Source organism: Callorhinus ursinus, unplaced genomic scaffold (assembly GCF_003265705.2).
Source record: "Callorhinus ursinus isolate GAN/ISIS: 27379988/994484 unplaced genomic scaffold, GSC_fseal_2.0 scaffold9, whole genome shotgun sequence".
Lineage (NCBI taxonomy): Eukaryota > Metazoa > Chordata > Mammalia > Carnivora > Otariidae > Callorhinus > Callorhinus ursinus.
The window spans coordinates 38,333,182-38,354,410 of NW_027397071.1; the positions used below are offsets into that span (position 1 = coordinate 38,333,182).

Genomic DNA, 21,229 nt, shown 5'->3' on the forward strand with positions numbered 1-21,229 from the left:
AAGGGACTGTCCATCACCCCCGCTACCATAAGAAATCTGAACAGCAGGTTAGAATAGGTCTGCTCAAGGTGGGTGAGTATATTAGGGAACTTGGAAATGGGTTCTGTGGGTTGGTGCCATAGTGAAGACTTCATTGATGGCCAGATGGGGGCATAAGAGGCTGCCTCTTGGGATGGGATAGTGATCTAAGACCTTTACGCATCCAGGAGCCTATAGTTTTTCAGGGCAATAAGGAAGAACACAATATTCTTCCTGCCAGACGATTTGCAGCAGGGCCTAACATACATTACACTTAGCTAAGTCCTCCAAACCCACTTAGAGTCATGCAAATCAATGCCTGATTTAAACTGTGTGTGTCATATGGCACACTCCAACTTATCACCAAGATGCATATGGTTCAGGGAGGTTACATTCCATTTTCTGTTCCAAGAAGTTGCTTCACTGTATAATAAAAGCATTTTTGGGTATGGTCTCCACAAATTAAAAAAAAAATCAAAAAGAACAAAGATACAAAGAGCCTTGTATGTGTTCTGATCTACAAATTTGCATCGGATTTCCTAGTCGTTGAGTGAATTAGCTGGTTGTGCTATAACAGGCCTTAATTTAACTAATAAGAATCAGCATACTGGTTTCACTTGACAATTGTAACCTCTGAAAGTGATCAATTAAGACATCACAATCTGTTTCATGACAACATATTGGGAGGCCGCAGCTGTGCAGATTATGAGGTCAGCAGCTGACTAACAACTTGAGGGCAAACATTGGCAACCACAGCCTCTTGTTTATGTAACAAATATGTAATTGGGCAGAGGGCTAGGAATGTAATGGCTTGGGGGATAGGTGGTGATCTTTAAGTCGTCCCTTTCCTTTATATATTGTCACCATAGCCAGAGTCGTAAGAGCCTTTCATGTACCTATCCTGCTTAGCCACAGTCTGCCCAGCTGCCTGACATCCTAAATGAGGTGCCAAGAGACATGGCTGCATATGGTGATGCTCTATTTGCCACTTGGTCACAGGGACCATTTTACAATATGTTACGAGAGCCAGGCTGGATGAATGCAACAGTCCTAATGATAATCAGAAGCTTCAGGTAACACCAAGAGCTTGTTAAGGCCCAAGGGACTCATTTATACATTTGAAGACACTTCAAACTATGGTAAGCCATGATAAAAAAGAAAGAAATACCTAGGCTTGAATGGACAGTTTGACCCAAGAGTCGCTCTTATCTGATTATCTCAGTTCCTTTTATTAGCTTTATCACTGCATCTTGTGATCTCAACTTTCTTTGTTAAAATGTACTGCTGTTTCTTGAACTCGTTTATATTATTTGACTTGTGGCCCTTGCTCAAAAATATATTCCATATGTCTCCACTTGCTCAGTTCTGCCTCGGTAAGCAGTTTCTCCCCAGATTGAGGCCCTGGATTTTCTGAGACCTCTGGAAAGATTTAGCCAGCTCCACTGTACCAAGCCCTATCTTAATTTTGAATTCTCCTTTTTAGTTGACTTGTCCTTACATTTTTATTTCTTTTCTTTAAAAACAAACTTGATCCTTTCATCTTTTTGTCTTGTACACTCAAAGCATCATCAAGCCAAATGCTTTGGTTGGGCTTGCGCTGTGTCTATAAACTGATATCGCCACAAATATTCAGCCGACTGTGTCTGGGCAACTGTGTCCCTGTTAAAAGCCCACAAAAATCAAACACGTCCTTTCCTTCTTTTTTTTTTTTTTTTTTTGAGTTTTTTTTTTTTTTTTTTTTTTGAAAGGGCAAGAGAGAGCATGAGCGGGGGGCGGGGGGGGGCGAGGGAGAGGGAGAAGCAGACTCGCCGCTGAGCAGGGAACCCGACACAGGGCTCCATCCCAGGACCCTGGGATCATGACCTGAGACAAAGGCAGATGCTTAACAACTGAGCCACCCAGGCGCCCCCGAACACGTCCTTTTATTTAAAGTATAAAATGATGAATTTTTTTAATGGCAAGAGCACTATATTTGATTTGGTATTTCTCCCTCACAAAAATATACAAACTCTATACCTGCATATCTGATTATGAACACTCAGCTTGGGGAAAGTTAAGAATTTGGCAACATCTATTAAACAACCAAGTAATTTTTACTTAGTACTTATTCTGTGAAAGGCACCACGAAGGATAAAATAATTTTAGAATTCTAATCAGTGTGAGCTTTTAATCTCAGTATACAGCTCTGAGGCACAGCGGATTTCGATGATTAACTAGGGTCAATTCATACACTATTTTATTTTTTTTTAAAGGCCTAAGGGATTGCCTTGAAATGAATCCTGACACTTGCTTCCTTACAAGAAAAAAGGACTTTATTCCTGTCTCGGGCACAGGGAAAGGATGAGAGAGGGAGGAAGGGAAGAAACAGAATGAGAAAGACATCTAAGCATAGTGTATTATACTTACTGATAGAAACACGACTGAACACCTATTATGGGCCATTCATCCTGCCCAGCACTTTATTACCTTATTCCATTCATTCTCATAATATATTCTTCATAAGTTGGATTGTTTTTATTTCCCATTATAGAGTTGAGGAAATTGAGATGAACATGATATCCAGTGGGTACTAGACATCTTTCAGGTTAAAAAAAAGAGCACATATTATCTTTCATAAAATGCACTCGCAGGACAAAGGGAAAGATATTAAAGAAATATTTACTATTAATTTGCATCATTCCTAATAGAGAATTAGGCAAACATCTCAAATCTCACCCACTATTATATTAAAATTATTGATACTAAATTATAAATTAATGCTTTTAAACATCGTGGTGGCCAAGAATTTCACCAAAAGAGGATAATGTTTCTCAACTGATGAGAGGCTCCTCAGGAATATAGGGTTTGCATGTGAGCAGAATTAACCTCTCTTCTCTGGCAAAGGTATTAGCATGGTCTAAGAAATTATGCAGAAAATTTTTTCTTATTTTTGATTTGAAATCTGGCTGAAATTCAGTTGAAGATAAACTCATCATGACCAATTTTATTAGCCTCAAATGGTTCCCCACATCTTTACTTAATTTGTTTTTCAAAACTTTTTCATAACAGCGGTGAGTTGCATTTCTTTCTGAAGCATTAAGTGATTACAATCCATATCTGAGGGAAAAAAGGACATGGCGATGATGTTTTCAGAAGCTGATCTCCGTGGCTAAAGGGAATATCTCCCCCTGCATGGAAACCTCCTTGAGGTAAATTCACTTTAGAAGCCCACATGGCTGCTTTCAAGTACTTGGGAATCAAAGTTAGCTCAAGACTGCCAAGCCTTTCTCTAACTCAATGAGTCATTCTTCCCTCTGTACTTATGAAGATTCCAGACCACTGGCTGATTGGGAGACTATGGCCCTACTATGGCCCTTTTACAGCCATGCGAAATTTTACTTTTATTTTATTAGAAGCATGAGTATTTGGCACAAAAATGAATTTTGTTTGCAAAAATGCTGAAGAATGCAAGTCCAGGGAAATCAAGAAGGTTCTATATTCTCTGATCCTATGGGGGAGGGTGGGAGGAAGGTTGGCTCTTCTTTATCTCTTTTTAAGAATCTGTGACATTTTAATAATTAGCTTTATTTTCCTGTGTTTAAATATTATTTATATGGACCCTAGAAACCAATTTACCATGACATGCGCAATTGATACTCTACCAGGTTTTTTTTTTTTTTAAAAAAAGGAAAAATTAACAAAACTAACACGTCACCCACTCTGATTGGCAGGTCTATCCTTTTGTGACTTTTTGGTTACTTTTCTCTTCAGATTAGTACACATATAGTTAAAGAACTATTCTGTTTTTCTGCTCCAAATTTACACACACACACACTCACACACACGTGGGCGCAGTTACCCTCATCCTGCTAATGATACCGCTCACTCTCCTAACCACTTTTTTCATCCTGCTCCTTAACAACTCTGGAAAATTCCCCTTTTTGCTTCTTTGGGTAAGAAACTGACAAATTGCCCTGTCTTTTTTGAATGATATATTGGGACAACTGCCAAGCACTTTACATTTTAATCAGCAAGAAGAATGAAATATTTAACCTTTCCTTTTTTTCTCTGTGAATAAGCTTATAGACAAGATAATTAGAGCTTATAGAATAGATAATTAAAATCTGTGAATTAAAACTTGCAAAACAGTGTGGTTTCTCCAGCAAAGAGAAATGGCCATGTATGAAAGGTCACCTGTCAACCAGTTCTAGTTATTAAATCTCTGCCTTTATCACTAAGGTGGCTCTATGGAAAACGAAGGTCAAGACATTAAATTATGAAACAGCCAGGATTAGAAAAGGTCACCAAAAACTCAAGTAAAATTTAACCAAACCTGTTAATTTTGCACCCAGAAGCAAGCAGACACAGCCAGGGATGAAACATTACACTGGAGAGTGTTAATCTCTCTCCCCACGCTAGCCCCATACTGAACATGAATTCCTATTTGACGCCTTGAAGTCTAAAATGAAACTTGCTCATCTCAAATAAAAACAGAAGCTTCGACAAATATTTCAGAATGAAAATCATGTTTGAATCGAACTAACTTAAATTATTAAAAACATTGTTTTACACTACTCTAATGGTTGCTTTCATTTCAACCATAAGAATGCAATTTAAAATATTGGCCACAGGACACTCCTGGCACCTTAAATGCTTTACAGGACAATTAGCAACTCACCACTCACTAATTTACTACTTTAATATTGAAACAAATGAGATCTTTGCTTTTCATCATCCAATTTGAATGAATTTGAACAAAGCAAGTTGAACAAAGCTCCAGAGATGCACTCTTCAGTTTGCTATCATTTATTCCTCTACTCTTCACGAATGTCTTTAGAGTTTTAGTGTTTAGAGGCTTCAACATGTATAATGATGCCATTGGGGAATAGATTTTGCCTTTATTCTCCTTGATGTTCTTTTGAGGTCTTTCAAGTGAAAGGTACAAAAGAAGCATTAACAATCTGGCATTGTTTTTATTGCTTGACAAAGAAAAAAATGTATTTTAATTTTTCCCGTGTTTCAGGAATGATTAAGCAAGCTGTTTTCATCTACACTGAGTCACTTTCAGCAGACCTCTAACTGTGAGCAAAGAATTGTGAAGACTGTTCTAGAGAGAAATCAGCACAGTTCGACCAAGCCAGCCTGTAAATGTACTTCCTTGCCCCTCTACAAACCAGCGTCTTTCGGTTAACACAGCTTTCAAAAGCAGTTGATATAAATCACACACTACGAGTAACAGCACATAAAAAGACAGATTTGATAACCCACAGTTTGGCTCTGAGTCTCTGTGGATTTGGGATATGGCATTTACCTTGATTCCTACCTGTGGCATCACATCTAAGCATAAAACTTAATATGGGGGTACATAAAAATGTTAATGTCGGGGCGCCTGGGTGGCTCAGTTGGTTGGGCGATTGCCTTTGGCTCGGGTCATGGTCCTGGAGTCCCGGGATCGAGTCCCGCATCGGGCTCCCTGCTCAGCGGGGAGTCTGCTTCTCCTCCGGACGCTACCCCCTCTCATGCTCTCTCTATCTCATTCTCTCTCTCAAATAAATAAATAAAATCTTAAAAAAAAATGTTAATGTCCAAAAATAATTCTAAAACAGGCAACATAAGGCTATGTTTCTCAGTTGCCATAGATGATGTGTTCTTTTTATTTGGAAGTTCCTTGAGGGAAATGGATCTATATAATCATGTAGGCATGCCAAAGGAAAACAGCTTGCATTCTCTGGAGTAGAAAGCAAAAAAAGAGTCTTCTCAAACCAAGAGTTTTTTCCTATGGACTGGAATAATGGAAATAATTCATATTTCACTATCACTGGAAGGTCATAACATTTGACTAATTTTGTGACCAACTTACCTCTGGACTATTTTCCTCTCAGGAAGATGTGCTTGGAACATAGTGCTGATGTTCTACCCACTATGTCATATAAGAAAGTAAGAAAGAACACTGATCCATGCTATAATATTGGTATCTTAACACATCACTCAATTAGGGATATGGTTCTCAAGAGAATTCAACAATGACCAGGGAGCTTTTAAAAAATTATAATGGCTATACTCCACTCCTGACCAATTGAATCAGACAACTCTTAAGGACGGCGCCTATAAATAAGTTTTTCAAGGTCTGCAAATGATTCCAACGGGTATCTAGCTTTGAGAAACATTGTCCTAGAGGAATTGGCAATGATAAATGAGGAGACAATAATGCCTGATTAAAGAGATGAAAAACAAAATGGTAAAGGAGGATCCCTGGGGTACTATGTGGAGAAGATCCCAGGGTAGTAAATCTTGCCAATTAGAACCTTGAATACTACTAGATTGGTGAGCAGCACTTACAACTGAAATCAACCCAAGAAGTCAGAGGCTATGAAGAGCAAATGGAGAAGATACTGGAAGTATGCATGTATGCATGTAGTACTAAACATGAGAGCTTTTATTTCCCACAAAGTTATGTTAATTATATGGCATTAGAGGTCCTCTGTATGTTCTGGCTAGAATTTGCTTTGGAAGTAAGGAAGAAAATCATGTTACCTTATAAATTTTCTTAATTGTCCTGTGGAATTTCTGCCAGCATTTAAGGCTAGGGATATATTGAAAGTCCGTTCAACAATTTTTTTCCCATCTTGTTTCATTTTCTAGGCTGAAGGATGGTTTGAGGGGAAGAAGTTGGTGAAGATGGAATGATTGCAAATAAAAGAGAAGGGCCCATGAATGGAGCGAGAATCCCGGGAAGATAGGAGTCAATAATGTAAGAGTATAGTTGAATGGTTATCCTTTGAAAAGATAGAAACACTTCTTCCTCTGAGACAGGAAAAAAGAATTAAGAATGAGAGGAGAAACCTTACAAGAGAGGACTGCAATTAGAGTTCACTCAGGATTCCCTTGCATTTCTAAAGGGCAAGTAAGGGTTAATTATTGAGTGATGGGATAACTTAGAGGTAAGGTTAACCGACTTCAGGAGAGGGATGGACTTTTGACAGGCGGGGATACTCACCACTATACTAACGAGGACGAGCTGTAAGGATGGACTTTTGAGAAAGAGAATATTTTGAGCAAGAATCAAAAGGACTGCGAGCAGTGCCACAGCCAGCATTTAGGAATTATAGATTTTTGATGAATGTGAGCAGCACTTACAACTGATTTGACTAATTTTAACACATCACTCAATTTTTCTAGTGCTGTTCAGGAGCACAGAGGCAGGAATGAAGAAGCTAGCCAGCTTGATCCAGGGCTAGAGATTGTGGCAAGTGATCTACTGAAAGTTCATAGTTGAGAAATAATTGTGAGCACTAGTAACATGGATTCCCAGCTGCAAGTGGAAGGAAACGGTGGCAAAATGAGCAAATGGAAGAGATAAGGAGACAGGAATGTCTCAGTGGGGTTTGGTTCATTTCACTGGAGACAGGGAAAGATATGCTTGTACTGTAAATCCTAAGACTATGCTTATTTTAGGAATAAGAAGAAATATGTGGCTTATATAGGCTTTCAACTGGCTCAGGCTTCAGGAAATAACTATAGTATAAGTCATTCCTTCTAGTTTGGAAATGAAAAACCAAAGTACAAAGGACATTCAAATTCATTATTGTTAAAAAGTACCAGCATGAGATTATCTGATTCAATAAATTAACTTACAAATTTCAGACAAACTTTCCATGGCAGATCACTAGAAGAGCTAGAAAAAAATATAAAAACAATCTGTTTAAGATCATCCAAGACTTACTAGGATAGTGAGGAATTGCCAGCCTGGAGAAGTCTGGAACTTGGGGAGGTAGACCAACACTAAAGGCTGCTTTTGCCCTCGAGGCATTATGGCTCTGGAATAAATAGCTGAGTTCTGCTTCTGGCAGAAATCAGAATCCAAAGCCCCAAAAGGGGAAATCCACATCTACTTTAGACTGGGACTCCTAAGATGTATACTACAAGTAAGTTTGAAATAAACCAGTCTAGCAAAATCTGTCATCTTCTTTTATGCTGATTGTTGGCTCTGAAAACATCAATTTCAGAAATTGCATTATATAGTCCTGAACTTCTAATAACCTTAGACACCTGGAAAAAGCAAACAAAAACAAAAACAAAACAAACAAACAAACAAACAAAACTTCTCTGGAGGAAGATAATAGCATACTAGGCCTCAAATTATTGCTACAAATAAAATTTCAAATATGATGCCCAACACACAATCTTAAAACCCATATGAAAAGACAAAGCATCAATAAAGAAAACCAAAACAGGGGTGCCTGGGTGGCTCAGTCGTTAAGCGGCTGCCTTCAGCTCAGGTCATGATCCCAGGGTCCTGGGATCGAGCCCCGCATCAGGCTCCCTGCTCCACAGGAAGCCTGCTTCTCCCTCTCCCAATCCCCCTGCTTGTGTTCCCTCTCTCGCTATGTCTCTCTGTCAAATAAATAAATAAAATCTTAAAAAAAAGAAAAGAAAAGAGTCCCATAGGAGCTCCACATATGGAATTACAGGGTACAGAATGAAACAATCTATGTTCACTACATTCAAGGAAATAAAAGCCAAGTGAAATGTTGACAGGGAAATGAAAACTATAAAAAGTGATGGAGTGTATGTAAAAAAGAACCACTTAGAAATTCTAGAACTGCAGTGCCTGGATGGCTTAGTTGGTTAAGCATCTGCCTTCAGCTCAGGTCATGATCCCAGGGTTCTGGGATTGAGCCCCACGTTGGGCTCCCTGCTCAGGGGGGAGTCTTCTCCTTCTGCCCCTCACCCCCACTCCTGCTCTGTCTGAAATAAATAAGTAAAATCTAAAAAAAAAGTTCTAGAACTGATATAGTACATGAAATGAAGAACTCAATGAATGTTTTTAATAACAAATTAGACAAAGCTAAAGAGAATCAGTGAATTAGAATATAAAAGCAAGGGGCGCCTGGGTGGCTCAGTTGGTTAAGTGTCTGCCTTTGGCTCAGGTCATGATCTCGGGGTCCTGGGAATAAGCCCTGTGTCCAGGCTCCCTGCTCAGCAGGGAGTCTGCTTCTCCCTCTCCCTCTGTCCCTCCCCCTGCTCATGCTCTTTCTCTCTCTCAAATAAGTAAATAAAATCTTCTTAAAAAATTTTTAAAAAGAAGATAAAAGCAAATGTTCAGAATAAAACATGAGATTAAAAAAATGGATAAGAGACACAGAGAACACACTGAGAAGGCCTAATATGTATTTATTTGAAATACCAGAGGAGAGGAGAGATAGAACAGAGGATAATGGCTGAGAAAGTTCCACAATTTATAAGAATCCACACATTTGAAAGGCTAAGCTAATGACTCTTAGGGAAAATAAATAAAAATATACATCTATACATCTAAACACAGCATAGTGAAGCTTCATAAACACAAAAACAAAGAAGAAATTCTAGAATTAAAATTACCATAAAAGAGCATATAATTTGGGAGGGGTAAAATGGACTTAAAATATTTTCAGGTTCTTCCATTGTCATGGGAAGAGGACAAATGTGCCAGATAACATTATACTTTCATAAGCTCAGGGCATCTGGTACTGTTCCTAGTTCTCAAACGTTTTGGTCTCAGGTAAAATTTATACTCTTAAAATTATTGAGGATTCCAAGGACACTTTGTTTACATGAGTTGAACACATATCGGTATTTACCAAACAAAATTGAAAATGAGAAAATTTAAAAATATCAATTCATTTAAAAATAATAATATACCCCTTTCATGTTAACATAACACATTCTTTTCTGAAAAGTACTATATTTTTCACACAAGTAGTAAAAAGACTAGCATTATTTATATTACATTTTTACAAATTTCTTCAGTGTCTAGATTGAAGATAGCAGGATTCTCTCATCCGTTTCAGCTTTCAATCCACTGCAATGTATGTTTCTGGTTGAAGCAGAAGAAAAAAATCCAGCTTCACAAAGATATGTAGTAGGGAAAGGAAGATAATTGTAGATATTTTTCTTTTAATCTATACCAAAATTTAACAAGTGGTGATTTCTTAAATTTTATTTGCAATAAGGAACCTGAAACCATATCAATAGAATTTTCTACTATTACATTAGAATCCATTGGTCTATCTTACACTTTTAATGGATCTTTAACACTGTGCATACATGATTTTGTAACATCACACACTGGTCTTTGAAAAATATTAGTGTAATGAGTTATGCCGATATTTGAAGTGTTGACACTTCCCAGCATCTATTTTAAACACGTTCATTGATAGTATCACTGACCTCCTCAGAAAAGCCTTTAAGTTTTGAGAAACAGAAAGCTGATGGTGACAAATATAAGTTTTCCAAAATGCTAATTTTGACTTGAAAGCTCAATTTCCGTCATTAGTAAAATACGCTGCCTGTTATTTTCTTGAAGTGACAGGCTCACTTCATTCATTTTTAAGAAAATGTCTGCCAAATATCTAAATCTGAATATTCATAATTTGTCTGTGGCCTGCTATTTCAAGTAGAAATGCTATTCAATGAAACTTGCAACTCATACAAAATTTTTCAGAATAAAAAAGTCGGGGAGAAAAATATATCAATGTAATTTACAACATTAACAACATTCACAAAAACAAAACAAAAATCCTACAGTCAACACTGTATTTCACTTTTAATCGTAAAATGTTGGAAATTGGGAAAAAAACAATGATTTCCACTATCACCATTGTTATGCAATATTATACTGAGGTCCTAACCAGTGCAGCAAGGCAAGAAAAAAAAAAGGATAAAGAATGGAAAAGAGACAAAAATATAATTACTCACAGGTGATATGACAATATAAAAGAATGCACATATAATTTGTTATACTTTTATTAAACAATAGATTGCTAGGCCAAATTTTTCTTAAACAAGATACAAAAGCACTAACAATAAAGGAAAAGGTTGGCAAAATAAACTATTTTAAATTTAAGAATGGCTGTCTTTCAAAAGACGATGTTAAGAGAGTAAACAGGCAGGCTATAGATTGTGTGTGGGGAGGTGTGGGGGGTGTATCTACTCTCTCTCTCTCTCTCTTTCCCCCCCATGAAGTGTGTGTGTATGTATATACGTATATGCACATATAGCCTAAAAAGAGTCAATATACAGATCTATAACAAATCCTTACAAATCAATAATAAAAGAGAGCAGACAGCCAAAGCAACAGAAAGATGGGCAAAGGATTCAGCTGTTACATAAAAGAGGAAATTCAAATGGAAAATAGGCATCAGAAAAGGTGCTTATCGTTAGTAATCAGAAAAATGCAAATTAAAACAATGAGATGTTATTGCACCTCTACCAGGTTGCCTGAAAATTAAAATGTCTGACAATACCAAGTGTTAAAAAGGATGTATAGGAACTGGAAGTTTCAAACAATAGCTGGTAGGAGTGTGAGCTTTACATAAACATTTTGGAAAACTAAAGCATTCTCCTTTATACTTTATATATACAGGGTATATATATCTGTATATACCCTAAGACACAGGAAATCTACTCCCTGCCATATAGCTTATAAAAATGCATTCCTTTATATACCAGGATTAATGTACAAGAATATTCAGAGCTGCATTGGTTATAATACCCTCAAATTGCAAATAACACAAATATTCATCAACACTCTTGTGCAAAAGAATACTATCCAGCATTGAAAAAAAAATGAACATGTATGAATCTTAAAACATTATGTCAAGCAAAAGTCAGACACAAAGGAACATATAGAAGATCCTACTTAATGCGGCACCTGGGTGGCTCAGATGGTTAGGCGTCTGCCTTCGGCTCCGGTCATGATCCCAGGGTCCTGGGATCGAGCCCCGCTTCGGGCTCCCTGCTCCCTCTCCCTCTACTGTTCCCCCTGCTTGTACTCTCTTGCTCTATCAAATAAATAAATAAAATCTTAAAAAAAAAAACAAAAAAGATCCTACTTATACGACACTCTTAGTAAGCTAAGAGTAGGATAATTTCTTAACATGATAAAGAATATCATTCTGAAATCATAACCAACATCACAGTTAACGATGTCCTGCCAGAGTAGCACTGATGTATTGTAAGATGATAGTTAAGGGTTCTTCAGAAATGGTGTCCTGAGAACAAATGTTAGCAAATTTCACATACAGTCTCCACATCTCGGAGACTGCCAATGCATATTCAATACTAAAGGCTGGGGTGCCTGGCTGGCTCTGTCAGAACAACATGTAACTCTCGATCTCGGGGTCATGAGTTTGAGCCGCACGTTGGGCGTAGAGACTACTTAAATAAATAAAACTTAAAAAAAAAAAAAACCAACACCTGGGGAGCCTGGGTACCTCAGTCAGTTAAGCATCTGCCTTCAGCTCAGGTCATGATCTCAGGGTCCTGAGATGGGAGCCCCGCATCCAGCTCCCTGCTCAGCAAGGAGCCTGCTTCTCCCTCTGCCGCTCCCCTTGCTTGTGCCCTCTGTCTCTCTGTCAAATAAGTAAACAAGATCTTTAAAAACAAACAAAGAAAAAAACACCTAAAAGCTATAATATTAAAAAAAAAAATACTAAGGCTATGAAAAGTCATTCGCTAAAGAAATCTGTTTCATTTTGTTTAATTCGGAGTTCCAGAAAATTATTTGGAAATCTTACCCTCTTTTTTTGTGGTTGTTTTTTAAATTTTTTTATTAGGAAGCTGATTAACATCTATGGAGTCATGGTTTGAAAGGCAGTTTGGACATTTTGTACTAGGTACAGTCTTTTCAGGGCTGGAAACAAGATGTGAATGCTCACTGGCTCTACAATTATTTTACATTTTTCTGGAAGTTCTACTCAATATAATAACTGAAACCCAGAGGCAGGGTTGGAGGGAGTATTAATACTGGAACAGGGGGAAAATCTTCATTATTTGCAGATGATATGCTAGTGTTCCTTGCAAACACAACAAACCAGAGAAAACTATTAGAATATGAAAAATTTAAAGTGGGAGCCAGCTATAACATGGATATACAAAATTACCATCCATGGTACATCAGCGAGAAACAGAACTACAATAGAAAAAGATCTAATGTACGATAGCAACCAAAATGCAAAATATCTAGGGGTAAAAACTGAATAAGAAATTTGTGAATACCCTAAGAAAAATGAACATATAGGCTGTCAGTCCAGATACAGAATTATAAGTGGTCTTTTAAGGGAAAAAAGTACTCGAATTCCTATATGCAGACTAGATGCTTGCTGAAGTTTATTTCAGATCTGAAATCTCGTGATCCACTATTGGACAAGCTAAATAAACCCTTTGAGTTGTAGGAATCCGATATTAGGATTTAAATATAATGTTTATACTTGCTTTGGAGTCTCTCTTTCCTTTATTACTGTGGTAATTATAGTTTGAAATTCCTTTCTTGTTTGGATAATTATTTTTGAACTATTTTAAATCTTCTTCTAGATATCATGGGTTATTGACCCAGTAAATAACTGAGCCCACAGTATTTTAAGGCTTTAATGAAGTGGCTTTCTTAAAAGGCTCACTCCCTATGACCATGTAAAGCATAGCAATAAGCTAAAACTGAAAATTACCACCCTTCTGGTACCCAAGATTGTGGAAACCAGTTCCTATTTCACTCAGGCTTCAGAAGATCAAGAGACAACAATAAATAATTATTCACAGGATGAATGAACCAACATGCAATACAGATCAATTGCCATAAAATGGGAAGGCATAGGCAATCCAAAATGTAAACAAATTTTTATTTTTGTTTCACTTACAGTATAGGCTTACTGACCGGCTAGGAAAAGAATGGGTGTCCTTTACTTTCCTTCAAAGAAGAAAATCCGGGGGTGCCTGGGTAGCTCAGTCAGTTAAGTGCCTGCCTTCAGCTCAGGTCATGATCCTAGGGTCCTGGGATCGAGTCCCACATCTGGCTCCCTGCTCCGTGGGGAGCCTGCTTCTCCCTCTTCCCACCCCCTGCCCCTACTCATGCTCTCTTTCTCTCTCTTCTCTCTCTCTGACAAATAAATAAAGAAAATCTTAAAATAATTTTTAAAAAAAGAAGGAAATCCGACCCCATGAAAGTCATGGCTGTGTGTTGCAGCCATGACACGCATCCTCCTCACGGCCCCCCTACCTCACGCCTGTGCTCCTGTCTGTCGCTGTGTATTGAAACATGGGGCCTAATTAACAAGCTCATGAATTATGTATGAATATATTGTTGAATATACGGGCCTAACCATAAAAATAAATAAATCACCCTGTTCCATAGAATTCTGTTTGCGAGGTGGAGAGGTGAGAAGTCAAATAGTTTTTCTAGTTCTGATTTTTATGAAAATGGTCTGCCTCTGTGTGTGTGTGTAACTGCTATAAACAAGCAAGTATTAATTTTCTGCAAAGAATTGGTAACGCTTCCAAAAAAATGGGGCTTGTTGGGGTACCTGGTTGGCTCAACCGGGTCATGACCTTGGGGTCCTAGGACCAAGCCCCACATGGGGCTCCCTGCTCAGCGGGGAGCCTGCTTCTCCCTCTCCCTCTGCTGTTCCCCCTGCTTGTGTCTCTCTCTCCCTCTCTTTCAACCAGCTTCAAGCAGCATAGTAGAACACAGATATGCACTGACTTTGTCTTCAGACTTGTGTTCAAATCCCTCTCTGTCACTTTCTAGCTGGGCGCTTTTGCATCCATCTCTCAACTTGGTGACTCTCTGTTTTATAACTTTTCCAATTCATTGATTAGCCATCCATGAGCAACCACTGTATTTGCCCACATGACAACCTTGAATAAAATCCAACATTACCGTTCATCCCCCTAAGTCATTTGTGGGCAAGATAAATTTAGCTGAAGACACCTTGGAGATACGAAAGAGGGCTCTTCCCTCCGGGATCTTCATTTCTTCCTAGTGACACACCCTAGACTCTATTTCTCTGCTTTTCTTCCCAAAGCAGTATATTTCTCCTGGTTCTTCCAAGCTCGTATCCTCACGACTATCACTCACTCAGCCCTCTAAGGACTCTCTAGTTACCAGGATTGACCCTTCTTGGGGTTAGTAGAGATATATCAATAACAAATCATGTGGTTGATAAATAAAGGCTTGCATACACACATTTTACAAGAGAAAATGAGGCCTTGTTATTTTCTGTATTATATCATGTGAGAAGGATTCCCTTCAGGACCCGTAAAATCTTTCTGCTTTGACTTTAGCTCTTTGTTATTTTGCTTAGGAGATGTTAGTAATAAATATGTTTCAGAAGCATCAGACCACACCCGCTTCCTTCATTTTGTTCCCCCCACAAGTCTACTCAGTAGAGAGGTGCTACTAAGAAAGCATCAAATGCAGTTTCAGGACACACAGAGCGAAGGTTTCCGTGTGGGCTGGATCATGAATGGAGAGCACGCACTGTGAAGAAAATCATTCTTCTATCTCATGATGCGAATAATTCCTCAGATCGAAGTTCTCCCTCTGCCCCATGGAGGAAACTTAAGTAACAATCGTGATCCTTTCTTAAGACCGCACTGCAAGCTTCAAAAGACAACCAAGGCCAGAAAAATTCCTCTAACGGTTATCTGTCTCCTCTGAGTGACAGTGAGATCATTCCAAATCAAACACAGCGTTGGGCTTTGTTTCTTAGAAACAAAAGGATAGATTACACTAAAATTTTTAGAAAGAAAGTTAATTTCAAAATAGATTTCCTGGCTGGGGGTTAGAAAGACTGTTCTCAAAAAAATAAAGGGCTATTTGTAGTCCTTTTTGGAAAACTAGTAAGGCTTTATGCAGAGTATGGATCACCACAGATGGCAAGTAAAGTGGATAATGTATGCAAAGGGGAACGGTTCCAAGCTGATATTATTTTTCCCCTGGAAAACTTTCTAATACTTCCCCATTAATAATGGGCCATTATCTTGAAATTGAAGCTGGGAAGTCCAAACACCATAGGACTGGTAGTTATGCTTTGAATGCGTTCTTGCAGTTTTCCAGCTGCAAGTTAAATGCAGGGTCGCCTATGGCTTCCCAAGTTGAGTTTTGACTTGCATTTCTAACCAATTGACCTGTGCTCTGGTTTTTGACTGCAACAGTAGGTCGGTCAAGAAAAATATCCTGGATGAATGAGCTGACATGGCCACCAAACCCTGAGTTCCAACTCTTCAGCTGGAAGTCGAACCCCTAATTTACTCTAGTCCCAGGCTGGTTAGACCCATTATTCATGGAAGTCTCTCTTGGCTGTCTGTCTATCAAATTATTTGTATTCATGGAGAGAAAGTGATAAGCCAAAATGCTAATTATCCATTTTTCTAAAATAAAAGGTCCATGCTAAGAATACCAATGAGTTATTAAAACAGCACTTTTCATCTGACATAATACATCTTAACAAGCTCTTTAAATCCAGGGATTTTCATTGCCGGACACCTTATCTAATAAAAAGGAAGATGCTTACTTTCTATTTATTCAGACTTTGCTAGCATTGGGCAACAGCTTTTGAATTTGAATGCTGTTGAAAATAATGAGATAAGATGGGGAAATTCACTTTAAAAAAAAAACAAACCCTACACTTAATGCACTTAATGTATTGATATATATGATCATTTTCCAAGTACCTGAGTCTAAAATAGTGATTCTCAGCTGGGATGAATTTTGTCCCCTGGGGGATATTTGGTAATATCTGGAGACATATTTGGTTGTTATAATTGGGGAGTGGGTGGTGGTACTACAGGTATCTGGTGGGTAGAAGCCAAGGATGCTGCTAAACATCTTACAATGAACATCCCACACCTTCCCTAAAGAATTAATCAGCCTAAAATGTCAATAGTGCTGAGGTTGAGAAACTCAGTTCTAAAAGAAATGAAAGAATTCTAATAAATAATTAGGTAATAGCTCTAATGAAATATGGCTACATTAGTGCTACGAAGTATATACATATATATATATATTAGGAGTATATATACATATATTTACTTCTAGTAGCTCTGCAACTTGTTTCTAAAGAATATGCAATCCTACAAAAAGTTCTTTCGCAAGTGAACTCCTCGTCTACTGATCTCATCAGCATTACCTGTCCACAGGACCCAGGTTCATTCATATAAAACCAAGCAGCAGGGCTAAGCTCCATCCCCTGTCCCACACTCACAATGCACACTCACACCTGAGGCCTGTCACATACAGGGGCTGCCTTAGCTCACCCCCACCCCGACCAATGTCACCACTGCAACAATTACACTGATCACTTAAAAAACATAAAATTAGACATTTTGATAATTGGGAGCAAAGTGATTTGGGTAGCATAACTCATGCACTAATTTGTTTTTTGTATAAAATTGTAGCATTAAACTTCAACGTAACATCCTAAATCATTTTTAACCACAAACCAACTTACAGGTTAACTTCTAGTCTTCCTAGAGGAAAAGTCAAGAGAAAACAGTTTATTTTCTAGACAGGTTTCTGTTTCCTTGGCACACCAACTTTTGGCACTGGAGAGCTGTGAGAAACACAGTGGTTTGGGGTTGGCAAGCTCCGAGCATTTCAGTTCCCAGCAGCCAGGCTCCTCTGAGGCCTGCCAAATCCACAAAGCAACACTTAGTCTTTGGAGCCAAAAGCCCTTGGGAGGAAAACCATCCTCTGTGCAAAAAAATCAATATATGCTCCATTAGCTAAAAGGTTGATTATCAGTAGCAGAATCCTTACTAAATCTTAGCTAAGTTTTAGAATTTGAAGGATGCTAGTATTATAGAAGTCTGGTAGTTAATAGAGTATCAGTAATGGAGATGCCAGAGAGAAGCAACCATCTCTAAAGCCATCTTTTTAGTTAACACCAAAGTCCCTCGCATTGGCTCAAATTTAATTCATAAGTTCTTTTCAAAAGTAAAACAAACAAACAAACAATACCAAAAAACCTTGGCGATTAAAGACAATAATAGATGCAGATAGGGGGCAAAAATAAGCGTGAACATTTATTTATTTTCAACAACTTACCTAAAGTTCATGTATACCCAATGAAAAAATATTTGTTAGAATACAAAGTGCTCCACCAAAACAAAACAAAACACAGAAATAAAAGCACCATGAAACCAACATAAATAATAAATCACTCTATAAATAAATAAGTACAGAGAAATCTATCAAAATCCATTAAAACAAGAATCACATATAAAACTGAGTTTGTGTAGAGGTTGGATTAAAGGTCAGTATGAATACAATGATAGGAAGTGGTAGCAGATCACTGAAAGGGGAGAAAGCAAATATCCAGCTGCTTTAAATTGTTGGCTATTATGCAAAATTAAATTATATACATTCTTTTTTTTTAAATTTTATTTATTTATTTGAAGAGAGAGAAAGAGAGAGAGAGAGTGAGACAAGCGGGGGTGGGGGGGAGAGAGAGGGAGAAGCAGGCTCCCCACTAAGCAGGGAGCCTGATGCGGGGCTCCATCCCAGGACCCTGGGATCATGACCTGAGAGGCAGATGCTTAACCAACTGAGCGACCCAGGCGCCCCAAACTATATACATTCTTAATAAATGGTACCAAAAAGCTAGGCTGAATCTACAAACAGTATTCTGTAAAAGCAGAATACTAAATTATCTAGGAAACAAATGCACTGGGAAGTTTGGCACTTGATCTTCTTTTGCATTATTTTCTCGAAGTATGATCATTTTTTTCATTTCCTCCTTGACAGATAAATTCTGTCCAATACAAAAATCTTCCAGAAGAAAGTAATTAAAATGTTGATGTGTGCCATACTTTCTTAATAGAAAACTTGTTTTTAAGAGGGTGAATTAAAACTGATCTCAAAGGTTAAATGAAATGAAGTGTGCCTAAGATACACAGTTACCAATTAAAAACATATTTGTGGTAATTAGCATTCAAAATAAACTTGGAGATTGTAAACTCTGGAATTCACATCTCATACTCTCACAAAGCTGTGGGTCCATAAAAGTAACTGAATCAAAACACTAACTACACAAAATAAGAGCCACCCTCTGGCATTCCTTGCTAGAACAACCCTTAGGGAGATTGCTTTGTTACTTCTGTTAACCCCAAATCCACAAGGCTCCCACTGTATGTAGAATAAACTCCAAACCCTTTATGGGACTTCAGGCACCCTGGACTCTGGCCCTCTCTCAATCACAGCCAGCCAGCAAACTTCATTTGTTTCTTGACCATGTCATGTTCTTGCCACAGCCTCAGGACTTGGAACACTGTCTCTTTTTTCCTGGAACACTTTACCCTTTACTCGCCCTGCCATTTTCACAAGTTCCTTCTCATCATGGAGGACCTAGCTGAAATGTCAGCTTCTCAAAGAAGTCTTTTCCTAACCACAGGTTCAAGCTCAAAGTAAATCCTCCTCATTAAGCCCTTTCATAGCACACAGTGGTGTACCTTCGGAGACCCTTATTGTCATTATAATTGTGTACTTCTTAATCCATTTACTCATTTATTGTCAGTCTTTCCCATTAATCCCTAAGTTTCTTGGAGAAAGAACAGTCTGTTTGCCACGGTATCAACAACACTAACAAGTTGCTTGGCCCAAAGCATATGTTAATAAATATTTTTAAATGCATAAAAGTAGTTTCAGATGCACTGTAAATACCACACGGGTTAAAAGACTTAGCCGTGATGTTTACTGATAGAGCGGTTTTAGCACCATTTACGCAATATCAATGTTAAGTAGGATGCTACTATATTCACACAACATCTCATATTTTTCAGCGCATAAATCTTAAATTTTGTTAAGTTCAGTGAATTTGGAGTAATGTCCAAGAATACAGAGACCTCTGGTCCTATTGGGACATAGGGTTTATCCATCTCCGATTGAACTAAAAAACAGTGTAAAATACACTCAGTGTAGTCACTGTCTACACCACATAAATATATGTCTGTGTGTACAGGGTCACCTGTGTGTGCATGTGTCAAAACTCATAAGCAGATTCCTAGTCAGGGACCGTGCTGGACAAACTGTCCTGAAATAGACATGTCAGGATTTAGCCCCTGAGTTCTTTCTTTCTTTTTAAAAGATTGCTTTCTTAACCTACATTTTACTTTAATATCCAAGAGGTCTCATATGAAATTTCAGATAAAGTATCACACTGAGTTAGAGGGACTGAATCTAAAACAGACTTAAATTTGTAATGAAAATGTTATGATTGCTAGAAAAGCCAGGATCACAGGACTTTTCTTGTTTAAGCTAGTCAGTCCAAATTGGCACAACATGAAAACGGAAGAGATGTTAGAAAACAAGGAAAGTAAAGGATAAAATTACAGTAGGATACTCATCTATGAACAAGAGTAAAAAATCATGTTTAACTCCGATGTTTAATTGAGAAAAGAAAAAGATTTTAAGGTTCACTGGAAAAGGGTACAAAGCATAACTTTCCATTTCCATTTTAATGCTCATTTAATAACTAGATGCTAAGTTTTAATAAAAGCAAGGAATTTGTTTGGTTCCCCGTATAACTCCAGCATCCATAATTGTGTCTGACATCTAGTAGGCCATCAGCAAATATTTGTCGAATGAATAATAACAATAACAGCAACTTTATTAATGCTGTGTCAAATACTGTACAAAACAATTCATAGATAAATACCAATAACCATCACAACAGTCTTAGGGGGAAGGCTTCTCATTGCCCTTTTATAAACGAGTTAACAAAATCCTAATAACTTCTCCAGCATTCACATTCGGGACCGGTTGGGTGCAGAACCTGATTTCCCAGCCACCACACTCAACAGGCTTCTTGGACATGCACAATGGTACGGAGGACAAATGCGGGCACATTTAAAAGGGTGTGCGGGAAAACAATTCAAAATGTAAGATGAACTACAGAGCCGGAGAACAGGGCCTGTTTCTGTATAGCAGCTCACTGAAGCTGCACACACAACGCCATAGGAGATTATGGAGGAGGCTAAAGGCACGACGGGGGTGGGAAAGGGAGTCCAGAAAAGACAGATAGCAAATAAATAAAGAGCTTATTCCTTTCCACAGTAACAACTACACCACCACCTGCAACATCGCCAGAACTGCCAGAAGAACCCTACAGAAATGAGGCAGACCCTGTTTTTCAAAAGAGTAATAATGAAAAAATAAAGTCCTGTGGTGCTTTTCCTCTATTGGCCCTGCTTACAAATTCATAGCACAGCATGGAGGTTATTAAAATCCCATATGTGAGAACCACACACAGCACAAAGAGATATGAATTGGCGTTCCATGGAGATAATGCTATCTAATGGGCAAAACAAGTAGTAGGGTTTCATTTTTATTCTGAGTACATGTGAAAAGGGCTCAGCATCAAACTACCGTGCATGGATAGCTGACCGTCCAAAGACTGTTTCTACCCTTCCTTCCCATGGA

At 38.1% G+C, this 21,229-nt stretch overlaps 1 protein-coding gene and 1 long non-coding RNA gene across 4 annotated transcripts in view; one reads left to right on the forward strand and one right to left on the reverse strand.

The window, feature by feature from the left end:
• Positions 1-21,229, reverse strand: part of ST6GALNAC3 (ST6 N-acetylgalactosaminide alpha-2,6-sialyltransferase 3) — a 515,010-nt gene that overhangs the window by 200,139 nt on the left and 293,642 nt on the right. The window lies entirely within an intron of this gene.
• On the forward strand, positions 812-20,984 carry LOC112824233 (uncharacterized). The gene is made up of 3 exons (XR_003208371.2): positions 812-1,157; positions 6,640-6,748; positions 20,864-20,984. It is a non-coding gene; the product is annotated as an uncharacterized lncRNA (long non-coding RNA).